The sequence below is a fragment of the Aquarana catesbeiana genome, linkage group LG12, assembly GCF_042186555.1.
Source record: "Aquarana catesbeiana isolate 2022-GZ linkage group LG12, ASM4218655v1, whole genome shotgun sequence".
NCBI lineage: Eukaryota > Metazoa > Chordata > Amphibia > Anura > Ranidae > Aquarana > Aquarana catesbeiana.
In genome coordinates, this window is record NC_133335.1 from 215137029 (window position 1) to 215154126 (window position 17098).

General features: G+C 42.6%; 1 protein-coding gene across 2 annotated transcripts in view; it reads right to left on the minus strand.

Annotated features, from left to right (window-relative positions):
- The window catches only part of EPN3 (epsin 3), a 70715-nt gene extending 54390 nt beyond the window's left edge, over positions 1-16325 (minus strand). For both annotated transcript variants that reach the window (XM_073606665.1, XM_073606664.1), the window contains exon 1: positions 15931-16325. The gene's annotated coding sequence lies outside the window, so the exon portion shown is untranslated. The remainder of the gene's footprint in view (positions 1-15930) is intronic.
- Between the last annotated feature and the right edge of the window lie 773 nt (positions 16326-17098).

Consider the following 17098-nt stretch of genomic DNA (forward strand, 5'->3'; position numbering starts at 1 on the left):
CCTTGAAGAAGGTGACTGCTGATAAAACGTACACACACATACACAAACAGGAACAGGTCTGGGTTGTCATTACTCCTTTCTGTGCACAGGAGTCAACATTCATACATCCTCTTCCTATGTATATAAGGTATTGTTCGTGCAGCTTGGGAAAAGGGGAGGGGCTTAGCAAACAAATTGCTGAGACTTTGCGCTGGCAAATTACGAAATATTAGTGAAGCACGCTCTAAAACTTTACTATCATAAAACCAATAAACTCATTTCAAAAACAAGACATTTTTAGCTTTTAACTTTTTTTTTTTGCATCACTCGAATACAGCGTGGGGCTCCCAAGGGCCCCTCCTTTGGTGTCAAATTGTTTTGAAGCTTTTACCTCCACACCTAGATCTGATATGTACACCTGTATGAATACATTGACTTTAGCTCTGTTGGTCCCCTCGAGGCTTCCATAAGGAAACTATAGGATTTTTTATGTGTAAAAACAATTTGCTGAGCAGACGTCTTCTGCATTCACACAGGCGTAATCATCACCTTATCGCTTATAATATGATTATCTCCCATGTTTATCAGCTCCATCTAGTGGTCATAAAGCTTTTTTTTTTTTTTTTTTTTATGTCCTCTTTTGGAAAAATACCACATTATGGCCAATAGGTGGAGCTGGCGATCAAAGGAGATAATCATAATACAGACAATAAGGCAGGCCATACACGGTGCAAATTTCTTTGCTGCACCCCTTAGTCTGGCCCTGAACACCAAACTTAGTGGTCTAATGCCCCGTACACACGATTGGACATTCCGACAACAAAATCCATGTTTTTTTTACCGACGGATGTTGGCTCAAACTTGTCTTGCATACACGCGGTCATACAAATCTTGTCGGAAATTCCGAACGTCAAGAACGCGGTGGAGTACGACACGTACGGCGGGCCCAGAAAAATTAAGTTCGATAGCCAGTGCGGCTCTTCTGCTTGATTCCGAGCATGCGTGGAATTTTGTGCGTCGGAATTGTGTACACACGATCGGAATTTCCGACAACGGATTTTGTTGTCGGAAAATTTGAGATCCAGATCTCAAATTTTGTCTGTCGGAAATTCCGACAGAAAATGTCCGATGGAGCCCACACACGGTCGGAATTTCTGACAACAGGCTCCCATCGAACATTTCCCGTCGGAAAATCCGATCGTGTGTATGCGGCATTAGTATAACAAAAATTTGCTGCACGTATATCTTCAGCATTCGCAGAGACACAACGAAATAACTGCTTAGGCCGGCCATACATGGTTCAAATCTCGGCCAGTTCAGCAGGAACTGGCCAAGATTTGAACCATTATTGGACAAACTAAATGTACCAAGTTTTCTTTTTTTCTTTTTTTTTTTTTAATCTTTTTATTACATTTCTTAACAAACAAACAAAGCAAAACACTACAAGACATCATAAACACTGAACCCAAAGTATAATAATACAATTTCAAAATCCGGTATATCAATTAATAATCCAAAAAAGGGAAGAAAAACATTTTTTTTAAAGATTTTTAAAATAAACATTAGTTCCTTCTTTCCCCAATGATCCCAAACATTTCTCATATAGGAACACTTATTATAAACAATGGCCCCCATGGGCATTCAATGCTGTATATTTACCAAGTTGATCGATCAATCAACTTGGGTACAACCAGCCTGCCTGATTCTCAGGCAGTGTCAACTGGGGAATCAGCAATTGTCTTCTTCTGATGTGAGGAGGAAGCCATTCCCGCTTGGAGAAGATAATTGCCGATTCCCCAGTCAACACTGCCTGAGAATCAGGCAGGCTGGTTGTACCCAACTTGATTGATCGATCAACTTGGTACATTCAGTCTGCCCATTAATGGTTTGAATCTTGGCCGGTTCCTGCTGAACTGTCCAAGATTCGAACCATGTATGGCCGGCCTAAGGTGATATTTCGTTGCGTCTCTGCGAATGCTTAAGACACCCATGCAGCAAATTTTTTTATACTTAGACCACTAAGCCTCGTACACACGATCGGATTTTCCGCAGACAAAGCGCCAGACTTTTGTCCGAAGGGCGTGTGCCGGGAACTTGTCTTGCATACAAACGGTACACAATTGCTGGCCAACAAACAGGAACATAGTGACATACTACGAGGAATTTCAGCTCTTGAGCGCCACCCTTTTGGCACCTTCTGCCAATGTCTTGTTTGGTGAGTATTGATTCTGATCATGCGTGTTTGTACTTTGGTCTTTTGTGTGACGGAAAATCTGACAACAGATTGTTGTCCGCCGAAAATTTACTAGCCTGCCACCCAACATTTGTTGGCGGAAAGTTGGCCAACAATTGTCTGATGGAGTGTACTAACGGTCGGATTTTAGGCAAACAATCTGTCATCACACAATTCCCGGATGAAAATCCGATCATGTGTACGAGGCTTAAGGGGTGGACAGAAGATGGGTGCTTCAGCAGGAAGGGGTGCAAAAAGGGCAGGACTAGCACCCTATGGTGTTACATAGTTAGTCTGGTTGAAAAAAGACACTAGTCCATCCAGTTCAACCCACAGGGAAAAAACATACACACAAATAGAAAACCTCAATATTCACAATCCTATACCCACAGTTCATCCAGAGGAAGAGAAAAAAAAAACCTTAATAAAGTATGATCCAATTTGCTCCAGTGGGAGAAAAAAAAATCCTTCCTGATTCCCCAAAAGGCAATTAGATATTCCCTGAATAAACTTTACCTATAAATATTAGTATCCAGTTATATTATGTGTATCTAGGAAAGAATCCAGGTCTTTTTTTAAAAAATCTACTGAGTTGGCCAAAACCAGCTCTTGAGGGAGTCTATTCTACATATTCACAGCTCTTACTGTGAAGAAACCTTTCTGTATCTCTTTTCCTCCAGATGTAAAGCGTGCCCCCTTGTCCTCTGGGAAGTAATTCACAGCTCATTGGGAAGGGGGCGCACTTTGGCCTTTTTTGCCTTGGGTGCTGAAGGACCTGGTCCTGGCATGGCTTGTGTTAACATAACATATCGTCGTGCATTAAGGCAGCCCACTTTATTGCATGAAAAAACACACCTCTAACATTTTCGGCAAGGTTGTGCCCTGTATAGCAGCTGTGCTGGCAGCCAGTGCACCATTCTATCTGAACACCACTGCAGCACTATGCACATCCTTTTGTGCATTAATTTAACCGCTTCCCGACCGGCTCACGCAGATATACTGCCGCACAATGGCTCTCCTGTGCGAAACCCCGTATGGGTTCGCTCTTCCCTTTTAGAGCCACCAGAGGGCACGCGCGCCGGCTGCACGGCGGGGGGCTCGATGCGTGTGGCTGGCGGCCGCGATCGCAGTTCACTCCCCAGTGCCGGCAGCACTCATGCAGCCCCAGACCATGACACTCCCACCACCATGCTTGACTGTAGGCAAGACACACTTGTCTTTGTACTCCTCACCTGGTTGCCGCCACAAACGCATGACACCATCTGAACCAAATAAGTTTATCTTGGTCTCATCAGACCACAGGACATGGTTCAAGTAATCCATGTTTTTAGTCTGCTTGTCTTCAGCAAACTGTTTGTGGGCTTTTTTGTGCATCATCTTTAGAAGAGGCTTCCTTCTGGGACGACAGCCATGCAGACCAATTTGATGCAGTGTGCGGTGTATGGTCTGAGCACTGACAGGCTGACCCCCCCACCCCTTCAACCTCTGCAGCAATGCTGGCAGCACTCATACGTCTATTTCCCAAAGACAACCTCTGGATATGACGCTGAGCACTCAACTTCTTTGGTCGACCATGGCGAGGCCTGTTCTGAGTGGAACCTGTCCTGTTAAACTGCTGTATGGTCTTGGCCACCGTGCTGCAGCTCAGTTTCAGGGTCTTGGCAATCTTCTTATAGCCTAGGCCATCTTTATGTAGAGCAACCATAATTTTTTTCAGATCCTCAGAGAGTTCTTTGCCATGAGGTGCCATGTTGAACTTCCAGTGACCAGTATGAGAGAGTGAGAGCGATAACACCAAATTTAACACATTCACACCTGAGACCTTGTAACACTAACGAGTCACATGACACCGGGGAGGGAAAATGGCTAATTGGGCCAAATTTGAACATTTTCCCTTAGGGGTGTACTCACTTTTGTTGCCAGCGGTTTAGACATTAATGGCTGTGTGTTGAGTTATTTTGAGGGGACAGCAAATTTACACTTTTATACAAACTGTACACTCAATACTTTACATTTTAGCAAAGTGTCATTTCTTCAGTGTTGTCACATGAAAAGATAGAATAAAATATTTACAAAATGTGAGGGGTGTACTCACCTTTGTGAGATGCTATATATATATATATATATATATATATATATATATATATATATATATATATATATATATATATATATAATGTGTGTGTGTGTGTGTGTGTGTGATTCTGCGCAGCCTGCACTGTAGCAGTAAACCTGCAGTACACGGTCGGTAACTTGTGTGAAACATCAAAGTGCTCCTTGTATTTAATAACCATGTGATCTTTACCTAGGCTTTAGGTCATGGGAGGAGAGCTCAAGAGCAGCAGAGTTTACTCACAGCACCCATGTCCTTTCATTTGGTAGAGCTGACATCTGCCTATTGATTTATGCTAAGTGGAGTTTCAATAATAGGTTCCACTTTTGATTTCTGTTACTCCACCCGCCCAAGCCAGGCTAGTTCTGGCAGCTATGGAGGACAAAAGGAGAGGAGTAGTAAATGGACGGTGCTGGGACTTTGGTTGGTAGTACTTTAGTACTTGAGATTCATTTTTTCAAAACTATACTGACAGTGTCCCAACGGGGGAATCTGGGTGATAAATGGGCTGCTTCTGTGTGCTGAGGAAATATCACAGAAACCTCGGGATGTGAAGGTAGTATTTGAATCTAAAGATCAAAGTATTAAGTAAATAAGTACCAAAGTATTAGGTGCAATGCGTTTCAGGGGGCCAGACATTGCCCCCTTCATCAGGGCTTGAGGAATGAAATCTGACATGTACCTACCCAGATTGTACATTTATGATCTGAATATCTGAAAGAACTTGGTAACGTTCAGCAGAAGAGTCAGTCTTGGAGGGAGCTGATACAGACACAGACAGCCAGAGATGCTCTTATCATTGAATAATTTGATTGTCGTTCTGTAGATATTCAAATAGAAGAAATAATATATGGACTTGTGATCTATGACATACTGTAGCTGACCACATTCTAGAACAGAAATCTCCAAACGAAAGCCTGCGATCCACATCCAGCCCTCTACAAGATTTTATTCCGCCCACAAATAGGGTCAGTGGCATGTCCTTAATGTGCTGATTGAGGGGATTCTGATGGGGACCCTGATGTAAAGGAGCACTCTGGTGAGGTCTCTCTCTGATGGAGACCCTGATGTTAAGGGGGGACTCTGATGGGGTTCCTTATGTAAGGGAAGACTCTGATGAGGACATTGATGTAAGCGGGGATTCTCATGGGGACCCTGGTGTAAGGGGGGACTCTGATGAGTTCCCTGATGTAAGAGAGGACTCTAAAGGGGTCCCTGATCTAAAGAGGGAACTCTGATGGGGACCCTGATATAAAGAAGGACTCTGATGGGGTTCCTGATTTAAAGGGGGAACTCTGATGGGGACCCTGATGTAAGGGGGACTCTGATGGCGAACCTGATGTAAGGGGGAACTCTGATGGGGAACCTGATGTAAGGGGGACTCTGATGGGGACCCTGATGTAAGGGGGACTCTGATGGGGAACCTGATGTAAGGGGGACTCTGATGGGGACCCTGATGTAAGGGGGACTCTGATGGGGAACCTGATGTAAGGGGGACTCTGATGTAAGGGGGACTCTGATGGGGAACCTGATGTAAGGGGGACTCTGATGTAAGGGGGACTCTGATGGGGAACCTGATGTAAGGGGGACTCTGATGGGGAACCTGATGTAAGGGGGACTCTGATGGGGAACCTGATGTAAGGGGGACTCTGATGGGGACCCTGATGTAAGGGGGACTCTGATGGGGAACCTGATGTAAAGGAGCATATAGATAAAAGGGGATTTTGCGAGCCACAAAGGTATATTGCCTCAAATGTGGAAATCACCTAGCTGCCCACGCAGAACATGTTTCATATGCGGTGCAATACAATGTATACAAAAGATACGCTGCGCTAAGGTGAAAATATCAATCTGGAGATTATTAATGCATATGAGGTATACTGAAAATACCACATAAGTGGCTTATCCAGCCATAGCAAGGCACAAAGGATATATATATATATAAAACAAGTGATTTTAAAGTGCAATGTGTAAATAATATACTAGATGTATACCATTAGAATGAGAGTAGTGATTACTGAACTACTACCTGTATATATATATTGGATGAAAAAATCATTTATATAGTCTGAAATTTACCGTGGGAAAAAAAAAAAAAAATATATATATATATATATATATATATATATATCACAGTGATAAGCGCAAAATACAACAAAAGTGCCAAGTGCCACACAATGAGTGTGAATATCAAATCCAAGATTTGATATGTGATTATTAAAGTCCAATATATGAAAGAAATGCACATAAAGTCCATAAAAACAGTTCATAAAAAATCCAACGTGCGTGCATTAATCTTAGTGCTTAGTGCTCAGAATTCTATGCTCAAGTGCCATCCAGTGACCCCCCCGGGGACAGCCGCTCACCTCAGAGCGTGCGACTCAGCTGTGAGACTGAGTCTAAACACGCTTATGAACCATCCCATGGCTCAGTGATGGAATCCAGATACACAGTTTTCAGCAGCAACTCCACAGTTAGGAATAAAGGAAAAGAAAAACTGGATAGTGTGATATCGTTTATAAATATTTATTGGAATAAAAGCTCCCTACATTAGGGTACTCACATTTGCAAGGTGCGTGAGTGCACCAATCTGATAACAGTCTCCAAAGTTTGGCTCAAAGTTTGCCTGTCAGGAGGGATAAGCTGTGCATCGCATCTCAGTGGAGTGAAAGGCTCCGTGCTCCGTCCTGGCCCTTCCCCTACGCGTGTTCGACACAAGGTCACGTGTCTTCATCAGGGGGATTTGATGAAGACTCCAGATTGATATTTTCACCTTAGCGCAGCGTATCTTTTGTATACATATGATGTAAAGGAGCACTCTGGTAAGGTCTCTCTCTGATGGAGACCCTGATGTTAAGGGGGACTCTGATGGGGTCGCTAATGTAAGGGAAGGCTCAGATTAGAGTTGCCCCCTTATCCCTTTAAACCCGACCACATATTGATTACTTGATTGGTTCTGTGGCTGATTAAGGTGGTAATTAAACTCAATTGGTGGCTTATCTGCATTAAATTAGCCTCAGAACCTGTGTAATTTATATGTGTTCAAGTTTAAAGGAGCGAGGTGGCAACCCTAACTCTGATGGGGACATTGATATTAGCGGGGATTCTCGCGGGGACATTGATATAAGCGGGGATTCTCATGGGGACCCTGATATAGATCGGTGGCATGTCCTTAATGTGCACAGATTGAGGATTAAGGTCAGGATTCTGCTATAAAGAAGGATTGTAAAGGGGACCCTGATATAAGAAAGAACTCTGATTAGTAACTTGATTTAAGGGGGGACTCTGATGTAAGGCAAGACTCTGATGGGGACCCTGATGGCAATTTTTTTGTCCCTCTAATATTTGTAAAATATCCAATGTGGCTGTCATACAGAATAAAGTCTGCAGATCACTATATAACCTACTAAAGCAAATGCTAAATAGTAAGTATTGCAAAGAAGTATGTCAAGTCCACCCAAAACTAAGGTTTCAGATTTTGGTAGGGTTAAAGTAAAGCTTTTCTTGCTTGAGAACTCTATTGGTGAGATCTTTGCACCCATAGGTTCATGGGTCTACACACCTGCTGTGCCCATTATGAGGGTTTTTCACCATCCCTGTAACAGGAGGGGCTGGCACACACAAAGTTGGGAGGGTACCCAAAACTCCCAGGAGGAGTCAGGAATTATTGCAGGGGGAACTCACTGTTGGAGTTTTCAAGACAATGGTGTGCTATGTTACCATTTACTCTTAATGGCACCCCAACAAACCTTACAAATGGATGTGCATTACAGCTCATCACGATGCATAGTAAAATATTGCTGTGCATTGTGGTGGGTTGTGTTATAGTATGTGTGTTTTGGAGTGTTAGGAAGCCTATTCAAATAAATGGCATACCTTTATGTAATGTAGAAAAAATTATCAGCACTCCGGTTGTTGCTCTAAAAATGTCTTCATTTTATTGACTAGCCACAGTGAACAAACGCAGATTAGGTCAGTTGACGCGTTTCAGCCTATAAGGCCTTAGTCATAACCCATTTATGACTAAGGCCATATAGGCTGAAATGCGTCAACTGACTTGATCTGCGTTTATTCACTGTGACCATTCAATAAAATGAAGAAATTTTTAGAGCAGCAACCGGAGTGCAGATCATTTTTTCTACATTACTCTACTCAGTCAGCGACTGTGGATCGAGCACCTGGGAGCTCTGCTATCTATGTGGTGTATGGGTAGTAGCACTGATTTTTCTGTTTATACTTTATACCTTTATGTAACACAATAACAATCAAAATAACATGCATGCGCTAAGGCATTTCACGAGTATGAACCCAGCCTATGCCCTCCAGGCTACATCTTGAACTAAAATATCACTAAAGTTATGATGAAGCCGAAGAAGCCTGGGGCTGACTATGCCCTTTAAATTGCAAAACAACTGACTCAAGTCCCGAAATAAATGTTAAAAGCTAAAACTTTTTTTCTTTCACTTTGAATAGTGTAGGGGAAAGTTAAATCCGATTAGGGAGATTTCCCTTCACTTCCTGTCCTGTCAACTCAACGAGAAGTGAGAAGACATCTTCCTCGTGTGTGAGTGTCAGCTTCCTGAACCTAGAGGGGACAGCTGGCTCCAGATGATAGATGATGGCAGGGAGAGACTTGGCCTGTGGTAGCGGAAGCGTAGATCACATCGGGACAACGCTGACTATGCTATGTGGGTGAGTATGTGAATTGAGGATAATCCACCACTAGGCAAGATGGGGTTTTAAAAAAGTTAAATTGGGGAAACTTAAATTTTCAGTTACCAGGAAAAATCTCCATGGGCCCATTCACACCACAACATTGTGCACTTCAACAAACTTTGAATTGGCTGTGAACGCACCTCAATGCACAAAAAAATAAGTCTTGCTCTGTTTTTTAAAACACATTGCACAGACGTGTATATACTATTTCACCAAAAGTATTGGGACGCCTGCCTTTACACGCACATGAACTTTAATGGCATCCCAGTCCTAGTCCGTAGGTTTCAATATTGAGTTGGCGCACCCTTTGCAGCTATAACAGCTTCAACTCTTCTGGGAAGGCTGTCCACAAGGTTTAGGAGTGTGTCTATGGGAATGTTTGACCATTCTTCCAGAAGCACATTTGTAAAGTCAGGCACTGATGCTGGACGAGAAGGCCTGTGTCATTAAAAATGTCCTGGTAATCCAGCTGATTGTGGAAGACCTGTGCGCAGAATCCCCGTCAGAGGAGTCAACGGGCGCACGCGGGTGTGCGATAAGGCGAGCGGGTGCGCGCAGATGCGCAGTGTGACAGCACTTGGCGCCAAGAAGCCTATTTAAAGGAATCTGTCATCATGACTTCTTGCTGTCCGGTCTACAGCGTTTTTTGAGACCCTTCTTATTTGCTATCTGCTTACCTGATTCCTGTCTACCCAGCCTGTTCCTGACTACTCCTGTTTGCTGCCAGCCTCTGACCCCGGCTTCTTCTGACTAATCTCCTGCCTCTTCCTTTGGTTTGTTCGCTGCCCGCCTGTTTCCGACCCAGCCTGCCCCCCGACTACTCTCCTGCTTCCGTCTGGTACCTGCTCTGCCCGCCAGTGTTGACCCGGCCTGTCGGACCTCGCCAGTATTCCTGCCGAACTACAGAACACCTCCTGTCTGCCGTTCCAGAGTTCCTGTCAAGCTCCAGAGCTCCTCCTTGCAGCCAGCTGTTCCAGTGTTCCGGCCAAGTTCAGTGCACCTCCTCGCAGTCTGCTGTTCCTGTGTTCCTGCCAGTCTCTCTTCAGCTGCTTCAGAGGTCCGGATCAGCCCCAACACCTGCCATCTCTCAGGCGCTTGTGCCCCTCTGCACTCCCGAGTCCCTGTCTCCTCTACCAGAGGCATACGAGAGGCCGCTCCCTGCATTCTGGGCTCCATCACCAGGTACATGACAGCCTGGCTTGCAGTCTCCGCTCTAATTCGTCCTAAAGGTACTCTATCAGGTTGAGGTGCAGGCCAAGTTCCTCCACCCCAAACTCGCTCATCCATGTCTTTATGGACCTTGCTTTGTGCACTGGTCCAAATTATTTGGTGGAGGGGGGATTATGGGGTGGGGTTGTTTTTCAGGGGTTGGGCATGGCCCATTAGTTTCAGGGAAATCTTAAGATGTCAGCATACCAAGACATTTTGGACAATTCCATGCTCCCAACTTTGTGGGAACAGTTTGGGGATGGCCCCTTCCTGTTCCAACATAACTGCACACCAGTGTACAAACAAGGTCCATAAAGACATGGATGAGAGAGTTTGAGGTAGAGGAACTTGACTGGCCCATATAGTGTCCTGACCTCAACCTGATAGAACACCATTTGGATGAACTATTGCGCAGGCTGCGAGCCAGACCTTCCCATCCACATCAGTGCCTGACCCCGCAAATGCGCTTCTGGAAGAATGGTCAAACATTACCTTAGACACACTCCTAAACCTTGTGGACTGCCTTCCCAGAAGAGTTGAAGCTGTTATAGCTGCAAAGGGTGGGCCAACACAACATTGAACCCTACGGACTAAGACCGGAATGCCATTAAAGTTCATGTGCATGTAAAGGCAGGTGTCCCAATACTTTTGGTAATATAGTATATGTTGGGATGGGGTAAAAATAAGTGTTCATGCATGGCAACACCCATATACAGTACATTACCGTGCTTTACCATAATACATGTTACATCTGGCGTTGTGATGCTCATTGTGGCCTACACAAGCCCCCAACCCTGTGACTATTCTGGAAAACCCAGAAAATCTGTCAGCTCCACTATGGGCAGAGAACGGCCCAGGGACTGCGATCAGTAATTGTTGATATTAACGTACAGTATAATTTTCAGTATCTGAGTCAGCCAGTTTGAGAAATCAACAAGTCAAACAAGATCTGTAGACTTGGTGTAACCCCAATGTGCTTTATTATATTTCCTCTCCAGCCTGTGACTAATCAAAATGTTGGTGTAATGAAAGAGATACAAATTTCAGACGAGAACGCATTTAATTAAATACTCCGCCCTGGGATTTCGCCTATTGTGTACTACCTCCACACCCCATCCGCAGTTCCTGTCCTACCGGCATGGCTGAGCTTCCCACATAGAGTTTGACACTTTCCACGATACCAAGAATTTTACATTCCATAGATAAATATGTACAACCTACAAACCTCAAGGCATAAAAGGGGAGCTGCTGCTGATTGCAACCAGATTCTAAGATCAAATTCTATAGAGCAAGACAGAAAATAGTGATTTGCTTCAAGATGATGGATGGAGGCACACCAGAATTACAGGGTCATTTTTTTATTGAATCCATACAGCAGGGTACATAGGAAATCTCCTATCCCAGGGGGTATTGAATTAACATTCAAGAAGGTCTGGACAGTATAATTTTTTATTGAGTAGAGGTCTGAATCTCATGTTTTTTATGGGGTGCATATGATAGATACATATATTCTGTTTTATAGAAAGGGGGGGGCCCTTACCACAGGTGTCCCCATCACAATGCACTCTGACATCAGGTGTCCCCATCACAGTTCCCCCTTACAGGGCCATCTTTACCGCAGTGCAAACGGGGCAGCTGCCCAGGGCCCTGTCACTGTTTGGGGCCCAAAGCAGAGCTGCCCATTAAGCCCGCGTGCTGCAATGTAATGGGGGTGCTGTGATGTGTAAAGGGGCACTATTATGTGAAAATGTCTGCAATGCAATGGGGCGATGTGACATGAAAGGGAACTGAGGACTCCATGGGACTGCTGTGAAGGGGGTCTGCAAAGTTTTTTTTTTAGATAATTCTATGTGTGTGTCTGTTTTTTGAGATGTTGGATTGAAGAACAAAATTTGATTGGGGGGGGAGGGCCAAAAAAAAAAAGTGTGCCCAGGGCCCAAACCATATTAAAGAAGGCCCTGCCCCCTTATATCAGGTGTCCCCACCAGAGTGCCCCCTTACATCAGGTGTCCCCATCACAGTGCCCCCTTATATCAGGTGTCCCCACCAGAGTGCCCGCTTACATCAGGAATCCCCATCACAGTGCCACCTTACATCAGCTGTCCCCATAGGAGTGCCCTTCTACATCAAGTACCCCCTTACATCACATTACATCAGAGTGCCCCCTTACATCACATGTCCTCATCAGAGTATTCCTTACATCAGATGTCCCCACCAGAGTGCCCTTATATGTCAGGTATCCCCATAAGAGCACCCCCTTACATCAGGTGCCCCCATCAGAGTGCCCCCTTACATCTCATGTCCTGATCAGAGTGCTCCCTTACATCAGGTGCCCTATCAGCATACCCCCATCAGAGTGCCCTCTTACATCAAGTGTCCCCATCAGAGTGCCCTCTTACATCAAGTGTCCCCATCAGAGTGTCCTCTTACATCACATGTCCTCATTAGAGTGCCCCTTACATAATGCGCCCTTGTCAGAGTGTCCTCTTACACAGAGGTCCCCATCACAGGGCCCCCTTACATTACATGTCCTCATCAGAGTGCCCCCTTACATCAGGTGTCCCTATCAGAGTGCCCTCTTACAACAGGTGCCCCTATCAGAGTGCCCCCTTACATCACATGTGCTTATCAGAGTGCCCCCTTACATCACTTATCCCCATCAGAGTGCCCCCTCACATCAGGTGTCCCCATCAGAGTGCCCCCCTTACATCAGGTGCCCTCATCAGAGTGCCCTCTTACACCAAGTGTCCCCATCAGAGTGCCCCCTTACATCAGGTGTCTCCTTCAGAGTGCCTTCTTACAACAGGTGCCCCTATCAGAGTGCCCCCCTACAGCAGGTGTCCCTATTAAAGTACCCCTTTACCTTATATCTCTCTATTACAGAGCCCCCTTACATCTGCTGTCCCCAATAAAGTGCCCCTGTATGTTCTAGTGCCAGGCAGGCAGAAGGTAGGAGCTGGCTAGGGTTGCGACAAATTGAATAGAATTACCACCAGTTCGCAGATAAGCAAACTGGTAGTATTTAAGAGCAACTCTAAGTTGGTGTACTGAGAGACAACAGTACTCTAGAGTGGGGGTATGTCTATGCTGGGAAGCTGTCATGAATATGAGAGCTTCCCGCTCATGGCCTGTGGGTTGCTAGGAGGCCAGCAGCTGCTAGCCTCTTAGCAACCAATGATGCATCTCAGGCCTCATTGAACTGCTGGCCGGGAGATTTCCCAGTCGACAGCTGAATGTAAACAAAAAGACAAAGAGATGCTGCCTCACATCATTATGCAAATTTGATAATGACTATATATGGTCAATGACAGGAAACTCCCAGCTGGCTGCTGAATATGGCCAGGGATGTGTTATTGGTTACATAGCTGACAGCATCCTAGCAACCAAGAACGCTGGGCAGCCCTGGGGATGAACATATTCAGAGGAAGAAGCATCCACTTTTTAGATCTTTGCCCCACTGTATAAATAAAAAGTTCAAATAAATAAACCTTGTTGTTACAGAACACCAGCTTGGAAATACACACATGCCATTGAAATGTTTTTTAGTATAGCGTATATCTATTTACTAGCATGTAACATTTATATACACATTATCTTTGGCAGCCACCATCACCAAGCATCCTTGCCTCCTGAAATGTCCATTTTGATTTTGACCATTGGTGAGCTTTATAATAAAATCTATTTATGTAAAATTCTTCAGTCCTTATGACCATTAATGTATATTTGTAGCCAAACACCTTTTTGTTGGTTTTCAAAATAGTCTGCAAGGATTAGAATCTCTGCCTGGTTTTTACTGCTATCCAGGGCTCTTTAGGAGATCTTTTGCATCCGTACCTGTCATGATGACAATAGCTTTAACAGACAGGAAGTGAGAGAAAAAAATGTGCAACAGGGACGCCGACAGAAATAAAAAAGCTGAAAGGGCTTCTAGCCTTCCCCTAGAAAGGTTTGAGCTGGACAGACACTATGGGGGTTATTTACTAAAGGCAACTCCACTTTGCACTATAAGTGCAAACTACAAGTGCAAAGTGCACTTGAAATTGCACTGAAAGTGCACTTGGAGGTGCAGTCGCTGTAGATCCGAGGGGGACATGCAAGGAACATAAACAGCATTTTAGCTTGCACATGATTGGATAATAAAATCAGCAGAGCTTCCCCTCATTTCAGATCTGCCCCTCAGATTCCAAGTGCACTTTAAGTGCAATTTCAAGTGCACTTTGCACTTGTAGTGCAAAGTGGATTTGCTTTTCGTAAATAACCCCCTTTAAGCTGTTTTTTTTTTTAAATGTTTTTTTTTTTTTAAATGTTAAGCCCAGCATTTTAAAATGTAGTATTTATTTTTTTATTTATTTTAATAAAATGTATTTATTGAAAATCCATTTTATTTATTTTAAATAATTTTAATGATTTGTGATTTTGTCGCACATACATAGTACAATGTGTAACTAGCTAAAGTACCTTCCATAATGGTGTCCTTCAAAATGATTTTATAATGATGCTAACTAGGCTCAATGTATTCCAATTTTCTCAACCCTTGCAATCATTGGGCTAATTTTTCATTCTTTTTATGCTAATTTTTTTATTTTATTTTTTTTTTACCATTAAAATTGTGCATTTTAAAAATAGGGATTTCTGGTACGAAAAAAAAAAAAAAAAGTATTGAAATGCAGACCATAATATCCATTGGAATAATAAGCATTTCATATAATTTTGTCAATCATCACAGTCCCTAGACATTGTACCCTGAGTTGCTAGCAAGTAGTACCCCCAAAATCATTTTAACATGCTGCCAGCTTTCCACTATCTAAATTACTTCACCCATTTTTTTTTTTTTAAAAGGGAATTTCAAAGCTTCAAAAATAAAGTTTAATGAAGGGGTGAATTAAAATAAATTAATTTGCCCCTTCATTGAACTTTATTTTTGAAGCTTTGAAATTCCCTTTTTAAAAAAAAAGACTTTTATTTTATTACCTACAGCAACCTTCAGGCATAGCACTATGAGTAGCTAGCCCAAGTACCTGCCCTGGGGGTGTCCATCAAAATGGTTTTCTAATGTCGCCCCAAGAGGTTCAATGTATTCCAATTTAATCAACCCTTGCAATCATATGGCTAATTTCTTCACTCTTTTTTTACACTATTTTTTTTTTTTTTTTTTACCGTTAAAATTTTGTATTTCAAAAATTGAGCATTTTATATAGTTTTGTCAACCAACACAGTCCCTACGCATAGCATCAAGAGTGGCTAGCCCAAGTAACATTTGTAGTAGTGCCTCCCCAAATGATGTTATCATGATGTCAGCTTTTCCCAATGTAAATTAATTCAACTTCAGTAAATTTTCCTTTTTTAGCATTTGAAGTATTTTTATTTTGTTAGCAATCCTCAGACATAGTACCATTAGTAGTTATCTCAAGTACCTTCCATTAGGGGTGTCCCTCATAATGTTTTTAGGTACATACCTTTGTAATCATTACGCAATTTTTTTTTTTTTTTTTTTTTTTTTTACTTTTCCAATTTTGTTTATAAAAAGAAAAAAAAAAAAAAAAAAAAGAAGAAGATCTCATATGGTGTTATCACTTATCACAATCCTTAGGCAAAACACCATGTAGCTAGCCCAAGTGATTTTAACTTACTGCTTACTGTCAACTATGGACTAATAATTAAGAAAAACGAGTAATCTTACCCTTCAATACTTTTTATTACGGAGAGCAGCTTCTTAAATCCATGACGTCTTCCTTAAAACCTTCAAAGTAAATTTGTCTGGTTAGGCTACATTTAGGATATGCTGGCAGGTATGTAGCTGTAGAATGAACAGAGCTTCCATTAGATCCATAAGTGTTCCATTGTAGATCCCTCTGCCCAAACGTCAGTTTTTGGATGTCTCCACCCCCTGCGCCAATCTTGCGCTTCTCTGCGGGTTTGGAATATTTTTATGTAACGACACACAGACCTTCCTAATCGGCCTATATAGACTTGTCTACCTATTGTCAGTGTGTGATCATCTGCTACAGCTCCCGTCACTCACAGAATGAATATTTCTCTTAGGTTTCAGGTTGACTTAAACTTGTTAAGCTGGTTAGGTCTGACTCAGAAGCCCCGCCCACTTTAACTCTAAATGTTCTATGACGCTTGGGACGGCGGCTGGCCGATATCTTCAGTTCTCCTTGTTTGTCTAGTTTTTAAAGATTGTGTAAGCCTACTATGAGATACCATTATATACTGTAATATCCTACTATTTATTAAGATATAAAAATACCATAATATACTGCAATATCTTACTATTCATGACAGGTAAAAAAAAAAAAAAATTCCTGAACCCCAGAGTAATACAGTGTAACTATGGCACTACTACGCAAAAAAAATTGTAAAAAAAAAATGTTTAAAACATTGAATTAAAAAATTATTTTTTAATTTTTTTTTTACATACTGTCACTAATCAGTATTTCTGATTACCGCCAGACCAGTCATATGATGAGGCTGTAATGCACTGGTGACCGTATGTAAAAAAAAAAAAAAAGTTACAAAAAAAAAAAAAAATGTATTTAATTTCTTAATTTTCCAAAAATAATGGGACAAAAAAATTACAACTTCAAAAAACTAACCGTCCCCCTTACTAAATACCTTGGGTGTCTACTTTCCAAAAAGGGGTCATTTGGGGGGGTATTTGTAGTGTCCTAGCATTTTAGGGCCTCAAAAAATGAGATAAGCTGTCAAGTACATCAGGATTGATCGATTTTCAAAGATATCCCATAGTTTGTAGACCCTATAACTTTCCTACAGGCCTAAATAATATACACTGATTTGGGTTATTTTTACCAAGAAATGTAGCCAAATACATTATGGCCTAAATT